Source organism: Ostrinia nubilalis, chromosome 23 (assembly GCF_963855985.1).
Source record: "Ostrinia nubilalis chromosome 23, ilOstNubi1.1, whole genome shotgun sequence".
Taxonomy (NCBI): domain Eukaryota; kingdom Metazoa; phylum Arthropoda; class Insecta; order Lepidoptera; family Crambidae; genus Ostrinia; species Ostrinia nubilalis.
This window is the reverse complement of record NC_087110.1, coordinates 9,763,857-9,782,365: the sequence shown is the minus strand read 5'-3', so window position 1 is coordinate 9,782,365 and position 18,509 is coordinate 9,763,857. Positions and strand designations below refer to the sequence as shown.

The following is an 18,509-nucleotide window of genomic DNA, read 5'->3' as shown; positions in this document are numbered from 1 at the left end:
TTATTTTAATCGATGAGGCGGAGGTGTGATTACCGATGTAAAGCAATCATTGCTGTGGTCAATAGTGGATGGGTGACCGTCCCAATCATGCCACAATTGTCCAGTTATTTTCTGCAATTATAGCCTTTTAAAAGTGTTTTTAAACGTCCCAGTAGGTATTTATGTAACCCTACCACTGCGGAACAATAAATAGGCGAAAGCTGAGAAGAAGTAGTGTCAAAACTGGGACCAGTACTTAAGTATCGTAATGATCATATTATTATCAATAAATGAATGACGTCGATCCAAGATTTTCTACCTCAGGATCTTTCTGTACCTTTACCACTGTGTAGCAAGCAATTCCATAATTTCTGACCATACTAACTAGGTACTATTGTTTCTACGAATATCCTCATTGGTGTTTCGAGCTCGCAAAAAAGGCACCCAAATAACTTCCTTGAATAATCATTTTCAAGGATAACTATAATTTTGATTGCTTGGTCCTCTAATTATTTCCAAGTTTCCAACTGAGTAGCTACCGCAAGAAAAACCAAAGTGACTAATATCCCGCAGAATTGCTAAAATCAAGTGGCAGTGGTGGGCACATAGCCCATAGAGGTGATGGCCGCTAGGGCAGAAAAGTTCTCGAGTGGTGACCACGTAAGATGTGGATGTGGGCAGGCCCCCCACTAGGTGGACCGACGATCTGGTGAAGGTCGCGGGAGGTACCTGGATGCGGGCGGCGCAGGACCGGTCGTTGAGGAAATCCTTGGGGGAGGCCTTTGTCCAGCTGTGGACGTCATTTGGCCGAAACGAACGAAATAATGAACGAGTAACCCATGGTGATAATATAAAGTAGCTGACGTCATCACTAATGATAAAAACGTTTAAAGACCGACAAGGAAAACTAATAGAAACGCAATCTATTCTAGGTTTTTAATGTCTTTAGACTTCTAGTAAAATATAGGACCTAAACGGCAATTATTAAGCAAGGTCGGCAGGGCCATTTTTAAATATGACGTTACATCATCAATCACTTCTATGGTGTGGGTTGTTAGTAACAAATGACTTAGGTATTATGATGTCAGACTTCATGAACCGTCGTAGGCTCTTATGGATATTGCTTGTGTCATTTAAATAAGGGAAAAATTAAGTGTTCGTTCTTTTCAAAAATATTTTTTTGTGATTTAGAGCACAGGATCGCAGTTTCACTTTTCACTGGAATAGACTTTGCCTTTACAACGGCGTTTTCTTCTCAGCACTTGCTAAATGTTGGTTTCGAAGCTGGCTGGTAAGGCAAAAAGATTATGAGACATGTGAAGGCTTTTTTATTAGTTTTTTTTTTTGACGATTTGTAACCACTATTTTCATATTCCATGCAAATAAAGGAATTTTGACTATGACTTTGACAACCCGATCGAGTGAATGTGACTCCCTCGCACTCACCCGCGCATTCGTACCAGAGCGTCGATGTGACGTCACGGCTGCCAGGTACGCAGTTAACTCGACCGGGTTGTACTGATTCGGTTTTTGTTGGTAATCAGTGGATATTCGACCGTACCGAAAAACGCAGCGTAGGACGTCCACCAACAAGGTGGACCGACGACATCATAAAGGTAGCAGGAAGGCGTTGGACGCAGGCCGCTACCAATCTATCAACATGGAAATCATTAGGGGAGGCCTATGTTCAGCAGAGGACGTCCTATGGCTGAAATGATGAGATCTTCGACACACAGGAGTTGCAGCGGTGGGAACGAGAGGTGGGAATAGTCCCATTATTTATATTTGAGCCGCACCGCATCAAAACGCTTCGTGGTCACACAACACGGCAGACGAAGCCGTGAACCGTGACGTGATTTATGCTGTTTAATATTCGTTGGATGTCACGGTAGTTATTTATTATTTTGGCACAAAAGACAGCACTTTTTTATGCAAAATCGCACCACAGTGTTCTGCTACAGTTATTTAGGCACAGTCAGCGTCAAACAGTTCGAGGCATCAAAAGTGGCTAAAAAGTTGACAACACAAATCATCATCATCATTTCAGCCATAGGACGTACACTGCTGAACATAGCTCCCCCAAATGATTTCCATATTGCCCGGTTGGTAGCGGCCTGCGTCCAGTCCCTTCCTGCTACCATTATGTCGTCGATCCACCTTGTGGGTGGACGTCCCACGCTACGTTTTCTGCACAACCATATTCCAATTGTAACAAAGATGTGTTGCCAACTCTATGGCTACTTTGGGTGTCACGAACTATATGACGCTGACTGTACAGATTATTTTTCCACGAATCACGACTCTACCGTTCATGTTTAAAATTTTATGAAAATGGACGGAGTTCACGAACCCAAAATGTATTGAAGTGACTATTTTTGGTTGAGACTTGGTACGTTTACCAACCGGGTAACATAGAAAGCATTGGAAGAGGCCTATGTTCAGCAGTGGACGTCCTATGGCTGAGATGATGATGATGAAGTTTTAAATACACTGGTCATCACAAAAATCGACCCTCCCGCGACAATCACTTTCAAACTTATGCATCCCCACTTCCCACCAATATTGGCACCATTTAAAAGCCTAGTTCTAAACTTCATTTCATTAAACGAAAGGTTTTTACCCAATGATATTATAGAACTATAGATATGTTACGTTCATAGAAATTACGATTTTAATCCGTGCCGAGCTATTCCAAATTGCACACATTGACAAATGTAACTGATAAGTGAAACAAAAGATACGAAATAGCACGCAAATGAAAGAGATAGCTATAGTTTTAACGATTCTGCACTAACTAATCTATGTCCGCATCGCACGCATCCTTATCGCTCTAACGTCAAAACAAGATCGCTTTCTCTTTCTTAACTTGAACATGGCGCATGGCGTCTTGATTGTTTGCATAAATAATTGAAAATATAAATACTAAATAATTTTGCATAATCACATGAGGTAAGAGATCCCTTGTATTTTGTTTACTTTAGAGTCATAATTGGTACACTTTCGAAACACACACGATGGCATTTTTTATTTATTTTGGTAAGAACACAGGAACTTGCGGTGTGGTACGCACGCGATTGCGCACGACGCAGGCCACACGAAGACTAAACACAAGACGTCCCAATTGGGACGTATTTGAGTATTCACAGCGCGAGCGCTTATAACATATCTGCTTTTGTTTTTATATAATATCATTGTTTTTACCCCAAAAATGTGTCAGTAGAAGAATCTAGAGTCACTTCATCAAAAAATAGGTAGTTACGCTTGAGCCAACTTTTATGGCTATAATACTGTTAAGTTGGGATTAATCGCTATCCATCTGTTAAAGAGGACACGTGAGATCATTATTTGGTTTTTTATCCATTAAAATTGGTCTAATTGATCCCAGAGGTGAGCGCAAAGTGAGGTCTTTTTTCAAGTCACATTGCGTTATTAAGAAATTAAATGTGTTTTTCTTTAAGGATATTTATTGGGCTTTCAAATAACACCAATATTGTTGGGGCACCATGATTGTGTCAGTAGAAACGAGTTTTCCTGTAAAACGTAGGTGGGCCGATTTTTGTGATGACCAGTATATTTTCTCCCACGAATATCGATCGACATGACTACGCAATAAATGTGTTAGCCGAAAACTGTATTAAGTTTAATATTTAGTGCGTAAGTGTTTCAAAAGCAGCCATTAAATGTAGGTTAGAACGGCTCAGCCATTAAAAATGTCGACACGCAATTTAAATGCATTTTATGCGTTATTACCTTCGTTTTTAATTTTTTTTCGTAATGACATCTGCAAGGTTGTTAGTAATTATAAATTAATTATGAATGTCATTTAAAGTCAAAATAGAGCTCTTAGAGCAAGGTTGATAACAAATTCTGAATGAATGAATTAAATAAGTGTGCATAAATAAATAATTAAGCAGATTAAAATTCACAAGGACGTGTATCAAAACTTTTGTTGTCTATGAAAATGCTATTTTATGAAATGGAATTTCATGAAAATTACATTTTCAGTAGAAACACTGTTGCACTGTTTTTATGAGTAATAAATTGTGTCGAATGAAACGAATTATTATTTTAAATGGAACAGCTAAATAAAATGAATTGGTCATATCCGTCTCTACTATAATTAATTAAAAACTTTGTAATCACTACTAAAACCTTTAGATTTGAGGACAATAATAAAATAATTACTTATGAAATGAAGAAGATTATTCCCTAGGATTATTCCCTGGACCAACGATTTCAGAAGAAAGCACCCAAAATTACATAGGTAATTATAACTAAAAGATTACAATGCTAAAAATTGATTTCACTACACGTAATATTTGTTTACATACACTTTCACAGTTTTCGTTTACAGTAAAGTACATGTAAGTAATATTTTGCATTCTAATACCGTAGTATTAGGATCTACTATCGATCTTCTTGACAATGCCTCATCAATACTAGTAAGTACTTGTGAATGGCAAGATGGCAGCTGCTTTCTCTCTTCATGAATACAGGCGCGTGCGCACGTTTAGAGTTAACGTTTGTGTGTGGAATTCTAAGCCAGATTTGGTATTGTAACGTGTGGTATTACATAGAAAACAACATAACAAGTACGGACTACGGTTATGCTGTAACAGGTTATTTTCCAAAAAAGAATTAATGTAGAACATTAAAATTGAATATTTTCGAGGCAAAAGGTCGGTTGAAAAAAAACATACGGGTCGAATTGAGAACCTCCTCCTTTTTTGAAGTCGGTTGAAAAATAAACGAATGTCAAATGTATATTGAAATTGATGTTAATTTAGTACGAGTAGAATATTTTTTTACCCAAAACAACATCTTACTCATATCAAAATCTAGCTACAGCGATAGTAATATGCTTAGATCATTTCAGTCAGAGCTATGAATTAAAACGAATGGACAATATAATTTATCTTCAACAGTCATTGACTAAAATAAACGATCATAAGCTGATTGTTGAACCAATTTAACTAAGCGTAAGACACCCACATAAATATTATGCCCACATGCCCCAAGGAGTGATGATTTCAAGAAGATGGCGGCGCATGAAAAAGGAAAAGATCGCTTTATGATAGTCCTTAGAAGAAGCATTTGGTCCAGCAGTGGACTTCCAAAGGCTAACTGGATGCCGAAATCAAAATAGAGCTAGATCTTAGGGAGTTAAAGAAGGTTTGATGATGATTATGATGATGATGCTAACAAAAATGATGATAACAACGCATCAAAGAATTGGACAAAAAGGCATGGTCAAGATGATAATGTTAAAAAAATAAGTTTCAAGTTTTACTTAGCACCTAATTGAATTTGTCGTGACTCAAGAGTTACAGTGACACCATGATTAGCATAAGCACGTAAAAATACAATTAAACGAGCGAGTGTTAAACGAATTCACACTTTGGGAAAAAAACTGCCTTGCAATGATTATACCTACCTACTTAGTTTTAAAACCGTAAGAAACTATAATACTAATTTTAATCAAGTTCTTGCAGGACCAATAACTTGACTTACTTGACTTATGGTCCTATGTCCCCTAGATGGGGCAGAGGGCGTCCACAACAGTCCTCCATCTCGTTCGGTCTTGAGCTTCTCGCTTGATCTCGCCCCAGGTCTTGCCGATCTTCTTCGCCTCGTCCGCTACAGTGCGCCGCCAAGTTTGCCTGGGTCGACCACGTTTGCGTTTTCCTTGGGGATTCCAATCCAGAGCCTGCTTAGGGATGTGATCGGGGTCCCTTCGGAGAGTGTGGCCAATCCAGTTCCACTTGCGGCGCTTGTTCTGCTGGTCGATCGGAATTTCGTGGCAGCGTTCCAATAGCTCGACGTTGGAGATTTTCTCGGGCCAGTATATGCCGAGAATTCGGCGAAGGCAGCGGTTGATGAAGACCTGCAGCTGGTGCGAGATAACCTTGGTGACCTTCCACGTTTCACACCCATAGAGCAGAACGGATTTAACGTTGGACCCGAATATTTTGATCTTGACCCTTCGGGTCAATTTCCGTGACTGCCATATGGGGCGAAGTTGTGCGAAGGTAGCTCTGGCCTTGGCAATGCGCGAAGTGATGTCCTCTTCGGTACCTCCAGTTTCTGACACGACGCTCCCGAGGTAGGTGAAATTGTGGACTCGTGCCACATCCTCTGCACCAATCCGTATTGCCACGGATTGGAGGACCAATAAGTAGTTATGAAAATCCTTGGGGAGAGAGGCCAACTGTGGACATCATTTGGCTGCACCGAACGAACTAAGTTTCTAATCGTCTTCGCCCTCAAGATAAAATAAATCTTTTCTTCCTTCTGGATTCCATCTGGCTCTCTTTATAAGAGTTTAAGGCCAGTAAGACCACAATGTAGATAAATTGATAATCCAAGTTTGTGCAGGTGGTGAAAAATCCATTATCTTTTGGAAATTCACCCTGGGGTTCAAAGTAATTTTCGACAGTTATAAAAACCGAGCTATTTCACTTACCTACCCAACCCATAATTTCTTGAGCGATCCTTATCAACAATCACGAATGGCACTTGACTTATACGGAAACCTTGGATTATTATTGTATTGTTTCCTTGTTCCCAGCAAATAAGAGACCCTGCAGATCATAGACTTGATTGGTTGATAAATAGGTAATATTATTATCGGCCGACCAAGTTCAGCGGGAACTGGATTGAAAGACCAGATTTCTGGAAAAACCAGTCAAAAGTGATATTGACCAAGGGCATCAGTCAAAAGTGGTTTTGACCGATTATGAGTTTTGACTGTAACCTCAGATCATAGAAGGGAATAGATGTGAAACGGGGGCGTGGCGCGTGTCTCCGCGATATGCCCAGAAACGAACATCGGCCGCGTAGCTAGGTTAGTCGCGATTCAGTCGTACTAAGGAAATGTTCTCCGATATTTTGGATAATGCGTCGTTACGTGCAATAAAACAAGTGAAACGCAGAACTACAGGAACAATGGAGTCATTTACTACATGTAAGTAATGCAAATCCATTGGTATTTCTACACTATAATATTATAAAGAGGAAAACTTTGTTTGTTTGTTTGTTTGTTTAGTTGTAATGGATAGGCTCAAAAACTACTGGACCGATTTTAAAAATTCTTTCACCATTCGAAAGCTACATAACTCACGAGTAACATAGGCTAAATTTTATTTTGGAAAAAAATAGGGTCCCGTAAAATATTTAGGATTTTCATAAGACGTGGAAAAGCGCCATCTATCGTCATAGGTTAAAATCTTCTTGCGCCTGCCAAAAATTTTTGAGGTACGTAAATATTCATGAAGGCAAAGCTGTCAAACGCCATCTATCGACATCATTAGTAAATTAGTAACTAAATATTACATTTACTATGAATAGCGCTGTTCGTAAATAATATTGAAAATTTAATAAATAAAGATATGTTATGTAATTAAACCATTCACTGTATGTACCTATTTGAATCATTCACTGTGTTTAAACGAGCACATCAAAGTGTTAATTAGTGACTTTTTACAAACTTCCTTGCAAATTCTTACTATGTGCCGCCATCTACCGAGATGAACATTAAGGTACGGTTCAGCGGCGGACAAATGGGATGGGCGCGTGGGCGATTGTAGTTAAATAGGATAAGAATTACTTCGTTTTTATTTTCTGTATGTAATTTGTAAATTTTTTGATAGGGTCTTTATTTTAATTGCTTAGGTTGGTAGGTACTTACTTATTTGATTTTAATGATAATTACTACAGGTACGTATAATTTTAGTAGAAAGAAAGGTCATTGAATGACTAAGTGACTCACTCACTCCTCATGAAGTCTCGGAAACTACAAGTCTCAAAAGAGTTCTCATAGGGGTTAATGGTCTGTCTATTCCACTTTGATCACCTGGCTTTGATCACCAAGATGATCAAAGTGGACTCCAGTTAAATGATTTTTTTAGTGTTCTTTGATCACCTATAAATAAATCATACCTCTGAATTGTCACATACATGTCCAATTTGTTTATTGCGGTTTTTAGAAAATATCAAAAATGTTACAAAACAAAATATTATGTAGTACAACAATTGGACATGTGACTATTCAGAGGAGGTGTGCTTTGTTTGTAGATGATCAAAGGACACTAAAATAATACTTTAACTAGAGTCTACTTGGCTCACCCAGGACATCGTATCCGTGGGTGATCAAAGGCACAAAACAAATTCAAAGGACACTAAATTGTCGCTGTAAGTCCATTTTGATCACCTGGCTGATCAAAGCCAGGTGATCAAAGTGGAATATAGTTACCTCCTTTTAGAACGTAGGTATTCACTAAGACGAAATTTTGCAAAATTCAACCCTTATGGGAGTTAAAAAGGGAGTTAGAAGTTTGTATTGCAGTCCTCGGTTTTTAAAGTAAGAGACTTGAAAGTTAAAATATATGCTCACTATGATCTCTAGATATTGTGGAGGTGTACATAATACTGTTCGGTACACTGTGGTACTGTGTACACATCGGTTTGCCGACGATTGTGGTCATGCCAGAATCGTTGGAAGATCTTGGCACAATGCTCGAAGACCTTAATCGATTTTCCCAACAGGTAGGCCTGAGGATGAACATGGACAAAACGAAGCTTAGATATGTCGAATGTCCATGTTGCGCCCTACCCAGTTTCAGTTGACAGCTCAATTCTCGAGATTGTCGACAAGTAGGTATGTCTACCTCGGACAAACGATCCAGCTAGGTAGGTCCATTTTCGAGAAGGAGGTCAATCGTCGAATCCAACTCGGCTGGGCAGCGTTCGGGAAATTACGCAACATTTTTTCGTCCAAAATACCTCAATGCCTGAAGACTAGAGTGTATAACCAATGTGTGTGTTACCAGTGATAACTTATGGCTCGGAAACGTGGCCTCTCACTATAGGCCTTATACAGAAGCTCAGTTGCACAGCGTGCTATGGAGAGGGCTATGCTTGGTGTTTCTTTGCGAGATCGAATCAGAAATCAGGAGATCCGTAAACGAACCAAAGTCGCTGACATAGCCCGACGGATTAGCAAGCTGAAGTGGCAATGGGCAGGGCACATAGTACGCAGAACTGATGGCCGATGGCGCAGAATGGTTCTGGAAAGGAGGCCGCGTACCGGAAAATGTAGCGTGGGACTTCTACCTACAAGGTGGACCGACGACATCGTAAAGGGAAGCGCTGGACGCAGGCCGCTTCCAATCGATAAACATTGAAAGCATTGGGGGAGGCCTATGTTCAGCAGTGGACGTCCTATGGCTGATATGGTGGTGGTGGTGGTGGTACATATACTGAAAATGTATTATTAGAAATCAACTACGGGGGCTAAGGAGATAAAAGGAGGGTTGGAAGTTTATATTATGAAAGTCCTATGTGTTTAAAGTAAGAGAGTAGAAATTTAAAATGTATGCGCTATAGATGCTAAGAGCGGATTTTTAATTTTAAACTCCACCCCTAATGGAGTAAAACGAGGTCCACGCGTACGAAGTCGCGGGCGGCCGCTAGTTGCTTATAAATAAAAAAAACTAAACATTTTTACGAACGAATTCAGTGCCGTAACAGTTACTGCGATATCGAAATCAGTGGTGATAAAAATTCTAACACACTTGTACATTGACGATTTAGTTAGCAACCACTTTATGTCATGCTCAACTACTGCGCAATGTATTTAATTTCTTCCGATATCCACTGTCGTGTGAAAATACACAGTACGGCCGCATGTGCCGGTCGTAACATAGTGCCGTGCTCGTGTTCTAATGCGGTTTCCTATTATCGATAAATAGAAGTAAATTATAATTTTCTATTTTGTAATTTTAAATAAAAAAATGATGTGTTACTTGCGATTATAAGATTTTACAAAAAAAATAATAACAGTAGAAGTAATTAGTAACTGTCAACTATGTAATTACTCTATAAGAGCTAGTTGAAAGCCTAATATAGGCATTATTTTTATAGGCATTATGCGGTACGCAGATCGCCATAATTAAAAAGTAAATGCGTGATAGTAGTTAATAATAACGTATAATAATAAAAAGGTTTTCATACATAAGCATTTTGTGAAATCAGTTTCGATCCTTGCCCCTAGCGATTTAAAGTATCGATATCTTGTCGACTCCATTTTATCTTTGTTCTCTCACTAGCGTTTTCAATGTGTGCGTCACGTCACGCGACCATTGATTGGCCATAAGGCATGCCTTCTGGCCAATCACAGCACTTTTAAGCCGGTTGCACATGTTGTCGTAGACTCTCAGTCGCTTTGTTTTTACACAGTTGAATGTGTGTGTGGGAGCTGTGGTGGGGGAAATGTGGGGACACTGGTTCTCGTTGTAGTTACGCGCGACTTCATATCTATTCTCTTTCTATGATCTGAGACTGTAACACTCATACTGATTAAAAACCCGACTAAATTTTCGGCTGACATAAATCATAATCATAATCATTTATTGCTCCATAAGTGTACGTAGGCGGTGACCTAAAGCCTATTTTTAGTCTGCGGGGTGTCTTACTGAAGCTGAAGTGGGTACTGAAGGGCACATAGTACGCAGAACTGACGGCCGATGGGGCAGAAAGGTTCTGGAATGGAGGCCGTGTACCGGAAAACGCAGCGTGGGACGTCCACATCGTAAAGGTAGCAGGGAAGCGCTGGATGCAGGCCGCTACCAATCGATCAACATGGAAAGCATTGGGGGAGGCCTATCTTCAGCAGTGGACGTCCTATGGCTAAATGATGATGATGATGATGATGATGATGATGATGGGGTGTCTTACTTGCTCAGAAACCTTGGATTCGTATTCTTCCTTGTTTTCTGCAAACATACATGAATTCACTTGTCACGAGTCTGCCCCACCGTCTGCAAGTCATGACTATGGACGACAGAACTGGTTGTGACACCCACATTCTCACAGCTCTCTCGTAACACAGAATAAATAGCAGTATGTGAATCTCACTATCGCGACATCATAAAGGTAGTAGGAAAGTGTTGGACGCAGGCCGCTACTAACCGGGCAACATGGAAAGCATTGGGGGAGGCCTATGTTCAGCAGTGGACGTCCTATGGCTGAGATGATGATGATGATGATGATGAATAGGCCTTATACTAAAGCTCAAAGTTGCACAGCGTGCTAGGGCAAGGGCTATGCTCGGTGTTTCTTTGCGAGATCGAATCAGAAATGAGGAGATGCGTAAACAAATTAAAGTGATACTGTACTAGGACTGCATTGACCTTGAACAGCGGCTCAAAAAAATAAAATAAAATGTTTCCTTGTTTTCCTACAAATAGTCTGCCCCACCGTCTGCGAGTCATGACGACAGAACGTTGTGACACCCACATTCACACAGCTCACGCGTAACTTCTAACAACTTGGTTTGGACATAGTGAATAATAACAGTATACCTACTTAGTAAACCACAAACAGTATTGACGTAAGACCAGAACTGACTCAGCATACTTAGATTTGGAGTAGGCGCCGGAAAATGTTATTACGTTTCTTACTTAACCTTGGCACTTGGCAGGCTGTCACCTACTCCAGATTATGAATCGTGCATGATATTAGTATTTTTCTTCAATTTATTCATGAGCTATCTCTCAATGGATAATGCACAGTTATTGAAGAAGATACACAGTTAAAGGTAAAAAAAAACGGTATTTAATCGAAATGGTAATTTAAAATGATTTTACTGCAAACCTTTACTGTGTTATTTTATCAGGCTGCAAAACGATGCAGTTTTAGACTCTAACGCATTGCCTTACGCTAGTGTTTTTGTGCAGTTCTGTCTGCCTTTACGATGTGGTAGTCCTTGAATCGCATCACGTTTTATGGTCAAACGACCACGGAATGTGACCCTAATGTGGGACGTGATAGCATAACAAACGTCTACCTTAAAGTATAGACTGATGTAGTTTTATTTTTTAAGGCTGAGTTACACAATCTTACTTTAACTTTGACAAACGACAAAAATCTGTCAAATTCCATACAAAAAGCACCGGTTATTGTTATTGTCACGGTTAAAAAAAGGTGGTGTACTCAACCTAAATGTTAGCGTCTCACTTCTCTTTTTAATTCTCGTCTACTGTTGGAGTTTACACATTAAAAAAATACACTCGTTTAAGAAGAAAACTTCCTTAAGCTAAAGTTGATTAAAATTATGCAAAACATAATTAGAGAAATCATAATGATACTGAGAGTTAACTCGGGATAACGCCATCTATGAATAAAAATATTGAAACTAACATGTTCAAATGTACTGCACTTACCATAATGGTGCCTGAGGCTTGGCACCATGATGGATTGTGCATTGATCCCAAAATTTATAAATTATAATCCTGAATAAAAACAGTTAATCAAGGAAGAAATTCGTCAATACCCCTTGAAGGTTGCATTCACAATGCTGAAGATCTTTCCGCGTTTTTGCATGCCTACTTATTTGCGGAAAAGCCTTCGAAATACTACTTTTTCTTACTTATTCTTCAACCAATTTGGTAAGCTATACTTTACTTAGTCACTTCCTAAAACGTCTTCAAGAATTTAAAATGTTTCTGATAAGGTACTGCGACTGTAGGTCGGTCACAGGATTTTATGAAACGAAATCTTTTTGCAATAGTTATGACTCTATATTATCTTACATTTATTTTGATACTAGCTTTCCGCCCGCGGCTACACCCGCGTGGAATTTTGTCTGTCAGAGAAAAACTTTATCGCGCGCATCCCTGTTTCAAAAACCGGGATAAAAACTATCCTATGTCCTTTCCCGGGACTCAAACTATCTCTATGCCAAATTTAATCAAAATTGGTTCAGTGGTTTAGGCGTGAAAGCAAGACAGACAGACAGAGTTCTTTTCGCATATTTATAATATTAGTTTAAATAAGGAGAACAGTAGTACTAAAGTTCCCAGTAAAACATAGGCAGCAGAATTGGTCTACATAGTGGCACTGGCATGGCAGTAGTCAGGGCATACCTATAGCTTTTAGAACGAATGGCCATTGGGGCAGAAAAGTTCTCAAGTGGCGACCACGGACTGGAAGACGTAGTGTTGTTGGTAGACCAACAATCTAGTGAAGGTCGCAGGAAGCACATGAATGCAGGCAGTTCAGAGGTGGAATTGTGTAAAGTAATCGTAATCATTTGACAGTCCATAACGTACGATAAAGTCAGTTAAACAAAGCGTTTGGCATAATAATCGTACGTTATGAACTGTCAAATGATAACGATTGCTTTACACAATTCCACCTTAGGACCGGCGTTGAGGACCGATCAAACTTTCTACTCTTGTTCATACTGATTAAAAGTACGACCAAACTATTAGGCCGACAAAAAGTCTGCAGTGTATGGGGTGTCTTAGGCTTTAGTCCAGCAGTGGACGTCTCATTCAATGGCATCATTGAATTATCTAATAAATAGATAAGTGCCACTCCACCGCCTTCGCACAAAGATGTTAAAGTGTTTTTTTCTTGTCTTTTTGTAAACTTAGCTAAGTTATCAGCTAAGGTCGCCTTGGTCACGCTCACGCTTCGCTTAGCGTGTGTCAATGACACACATTTTGACAATACATTACTGACGTTTAGCAGGTGGCTTGATAACACAATTATTTTATTTCAACCAAGTGTTTATTTATTAGAATTTAGGCATTGTTATCTCTATTAAATTTTCCAATATACTCTACTATAGGTGTAGCGCTAAGTCAGTGCCTGAGATATGGGAGGCTTTTATGCATTTGCAAAAAGTCATAAAACTACCGATTCTTAATTAAAAAGTACCACTTAGGCCCAGTTTTCAGATTCATAGTTAAAATAACTAATTGTTAAATTTTGCTACTAATGGTTAAATAGTAACAAAATGTAAACTAATAGCACATGAGTAAAGAAAATCTTTACTCATGTGCTAATAGTTAAAAATGTAGGTACCTACTAACAGTCAAGCTAACCATTGTTCGAAAAACATTTTTTTCTGATATTTAACCACTTGTCATTTCACATTCTGTCAAAGACTATTGGTTTTTTGGTACTAAAGGTATTTTAAAACTAGGAATAAAAAAACTGGGCCTAGTCTGTTTCATTTATTTATTATAGTAGAAAAAGTGATAGATAAGTATGTAATTATAATTATACGAGTAGAACGAAATAAAAATTGTTTCAATTAAAATCAATAACAAGAAAATAAAACCTGTTTTATTAAAATTATAATAGTCATCGGTATCTTTTGAAATGCAATTTTTTTACTGGAAAGTTTCATTATTTCGTAATTTAAAATAAGTTAGTAGTAAGACACACTTCGTCGGTACTTAAATACTTTTATAATTACGATTGATTTATACTCGTAGCATTTAATTTCTATGAACATAATTCATACAAGCAAGCAAAGAAAGCCAGAGGCAAACAGATAGTTGTGTAAAGTTAGTTTTTTTTTTTGCTAAATTATAATGTTTTATTACCATTATTTATTATTATCAAATTGTTTACAAAAAAATCAATTGCAGGGTTATTTTAAGTGAATTTAAAAGTTAATGTGTTTTATAATTAATTACTCTTCACGGATTATTAAATATGGAATGTTCTTAATTAAAAACATTAATTACTAGTATTTAGTTATCTTAGCAAGAACATTTTTGGTTAGTTTTAATTGCATTTGCATGTATTACATAGCGTAAGATGTAGTATGCTTAATGCCTTTAGACATTCTCTACCAGCAACCATTTTATTTGTGTTTAACCAAGCATTATAAAGAGATCACTAATAAATAACAAATATTACCTTCAATTTAATAAAACTACCGTCATAGATCGTTGTATAATCTACTATTGTTCATCCCGATCCATAAACAATATTAGCTAATCGTTTTGTTATTATACTCCATTTTGAAAACAATCTCAGCTATATCTCTCATGCAAACGATTCAATTAAAATGATTAATTAAAAGTAAGAGAACGCGACCTTCTTATGCCTATAGTTATTTAACCACTCACAAATTAAACTTTTACTTCTGATACTCACAAAAAACCGGTCATGCAAGGTTGTACTCCTTGTAGGAAGTCGTTGTTTACTTCCAAGTTTCTTTTGCACCATGAACCAAATGCTTAATTTCACAAAAACACTATTTCTCACGATCCACAGTTACTAAGTTTTTATTTTCTATTCAAAATTCAATTATTCCGAACGCACTTTTAAAAATAAAAACAACTGAACAACACTAAAAAGTTTCACATTCAATTCGAATTTCGAGTTTGGATAAAAGTTTTCGAACTTTTGAAAATAGAACACGTTTAGTGTTGGGGACAGGTGCGCGCGGACTGCGGAGTGAATGACGCGGGAAGGTGAGTGAACGAATGCCGTTAGTCATAATACGGACATCACGTGAAGCCAAACATTGCAGCATCTTATGTAGTTGGAATAAGAAGTATTTTCCAATAAAAATGTATAGTCTGATGAGCTAGTACAACTTGGTGGGTTTTTACGCGACGTTGTAAAGTTGTCTTGGTAGTAATTGTAATGTTACACACGTATTTGATAAAGCCCGCTTTAAAAGCTGGTTGGGAATTAATCATTGACGAATTCCCAGAAGGAAAAAAAATAATTTTATTGTTTCGGAAGATGCACTAATGTAATTAAATTACCTAAGTAGGTACTGTAATAAGGTAGGAGCGACTTTGTTTGTGTGAAGATTGGAAATATTATGTTTTCCTTTTGACTGACTAAGGACCACTGTGCTGTTACCTACTCTCTGAACTGATGGTGTAGCAGCCTGTGAATTACGTTGAACTCCGAGGGTTTCAAGTTTGATTACTGGTAGGGTCAATTAAAATTATCTTTTTCGGTACATAATTAATTTTAATACTTAGATTCTCTCCTAGCCTGTTACCTATTTCTTATGAAGTGATGGTCCAAAATTTGATTCAAAGTCATTCTGTAGTACCTAATCAAAATAATCTCGAGTGTAATTAAAGTCATAATACCTAATAACCCATTGAGTTAGCTTCATATTCTGTCCCGTTCCTAATACTTACTTAGGCTAAGTTGCTCCACCTTAACTTTAACCGTAACTATAACCGGTGTGATTCGAGTTTGACAGACTTGACGTTTGTAATGGTTAATAAGGTTACCTACCCTTTTTTTCCCTTACATTTTAATTTCTATATTATGTATTTATTTTTATTTGTGTTGTCTCAATTTGTGTTGTCTTTTTTGTTTTAGGTACTCACACAAATAATTTTGCTTTTAATTAGAAATGTAAATACTTTTGTTTTTTTTTAAACCCTGTTACACTCTGTCAAAGCTGTTTACGTGACATTGGCGAAATCATGGTTCTCAATACCAAGTCGTTGCCATAATAAAAGAAGAAGAAGAAGTAATAATCAGCCATGAAGTTAGTTACCTATTTGTCTAGACACCCGGTTAATTCAAACTAACTACAGTTAGTGACATAATGGTTAAAAAACAACAACATTCTTCTGTTATTCATTATTACAGTGTAACGGAATTTTTATTTGTTAACAATGAATGGTCATTAAGTACCTAGTTACGTCAATAGGTAAATGAACTAACTCACTCACTGAAATTAAATTGCGCAACACTATAATCTAGTAAATGAGTTTATAAAAAAAATACATAATTATAAAAATGATGAAAATTAAATGTTTTTTCTATAACTTCGTAATTTTTTAGCTTGATCGACAACTTTTTAGATGTATTTCGCCTTAGACACCATGTCCCCTTAAATCATAAAATGTAGTTACGTACTTAGAGCTAAACTTTATTTGGAAAGAATGTTTAAGTGTGAAGCTAACAGCAAAAAATCCCTATTCATTTTAGCCTTAATATATCTATCTGTCTGTTTAAATATTTGGCTAGTATTTTATTTAGTAGGCTTACTTAAGTGCCCACCCACTTATCCTTCGATTGGTTTAGTAAACCCCCTTTTAGTAACTGTTAAACTACGTCAGAGTAGATAAATGACGGATTTTCCCGTAATTAGTTGCTTCTTTGTAAAAGAATCTCTCAGAGAAAGCCGATTGAAAACTTGTTTTTGTACGAAGAACGGCATTTATGAACAAGGTGGCTTACTTGTGCTATTTTATAGTAAACATGTTGTAAAATTAAGTATCGTAACCATGAAGCTACAGATAAAAATGGAGGCCACACTCCGAATACCTACTTGAAGCACAAACTAAGTATCACTATCTCGCTCTCTGTGGGCAGACTCGCTCTTTTTAAATAAACAAAAAATATAAAATTGCTCAAATTCAATGAAACCAATGTAAAATCTTTATTTCTTGACATAGGTATAATTAAAAATGATAAGTGTAATTACTGGTAAAACGTTTTAGGAAGAAATTACTGTAAAAAATGTGAAAAATGTTTACAATGATCCAATGTCGGAAATCACGAAATAAACACTTACGCGTGGAATCTTATGTCACTTCCAGGACACCACGTACTACCGCAACCACGCACTACAAAATTTTGCACCAATTCTTGTGATAAAACAATGATTATTTCCTGTAAACAATCTCAAACGAAATGAACTGCTTAATAAACAAAATAGTAAACAACCGCCATGATGGGCCGGATTGGGCCGATGTTGCCACATGGTACCAATTACCCAGGAATTGGGATTGTAATTCCCTGATTCGCCAACACATTAAGCCTAAATGGCCGACAATTTTGTGATTTTTTATTTAACTAGGTAATCTTAGTTTCAAATATTAATTATTTATTTGTTTAACTTCTGATTTGGTTAGTGAATTGGCTATTTCGAAGAATTTACAAGGAGATTTAAATCAGAAGATAGCAATAAGTACTACAGTTCACACTAAAAAGAGAGGTAGGGCCGCAGAGAGCGAGATAGATATAAGTAGGTATTTGACTCAAGTTTTTGTTCCAACTTTGCCCTCCATTTTTATCTTTAGCTTCATGATCGTAACTTAGTAAGTATGTGGAAATTTCGTTATTTATGAGATAATAAAATTCTTTGTACCGGGGGCGATACCTACTTTTTTTAAAAGGATAGTGCCAGGGTCTGGACCAAGTGTTGCCCAGAATCAACCCATAGTGCATTTTATTCCTCAGGCCTATACTAATGTGTAAACCGAAGCGCACTGAAATCTATCCCTGGAGTTAAGAGAAAAAAAGAGTTTTGTTTTGAATTATTTACATACAAAATATCATCGATGTATACGTACTACGCATAAGATTTCGCGATTGTGGCATTAAATAACACTTGCTACGTTGAACTTAACCATACTGCATCCGTACACGTTACTTTAGTGCGATTTAGACATTCTTTATAAACGATCTAGCGCTGTTTTTAAGTTGAAAAAATTCATTATTTCCAAAATGAAGCAAGAAGTTTTAGTTTTCTATACTTGCAAAAAATCAATTTATTGGTGTATTACAATCGATTATTATTGAAGTTAGTGTAAGCTAAAACTTCTTGCTCCATTTTGGAAATAATTATTTTTTGTCAAGTAACCAAACTACTGCAACAGCGCTTGATCGCTTATAAAGAATGTCGAAGTCGTACTAAAGTAAGGTGTACGGATGCAGTATGGTTAAGTTCAACGTAGCAAGTG

At 37.4% G+C, this 18,509-nt stretch overlaps 1 protein-coding gene across 1 annotated transcript in view; it reads right to left on the bottom strand.

Annotated features, from left to right (window-relative positions):
- The window catches only part of LOC135083464 (putative ferric-chelate reductase 1 homolog), a 53,966-nt gene extending 38,739 nt beyond the window's left edge, over positions 1-15,227 (bottom strand). The window contains exon 1 of the mRNA XM_063978204.1: positions 14,935-15,227. The gene's annotated coding sequence lies outside the window, so the exon portion shown is untranslated. The remainder of the gene's footprint in view (positions 1-14,934) is intronic.
- Positions 15,228-18,509: the final 3,282 nt, after the last annotated feature.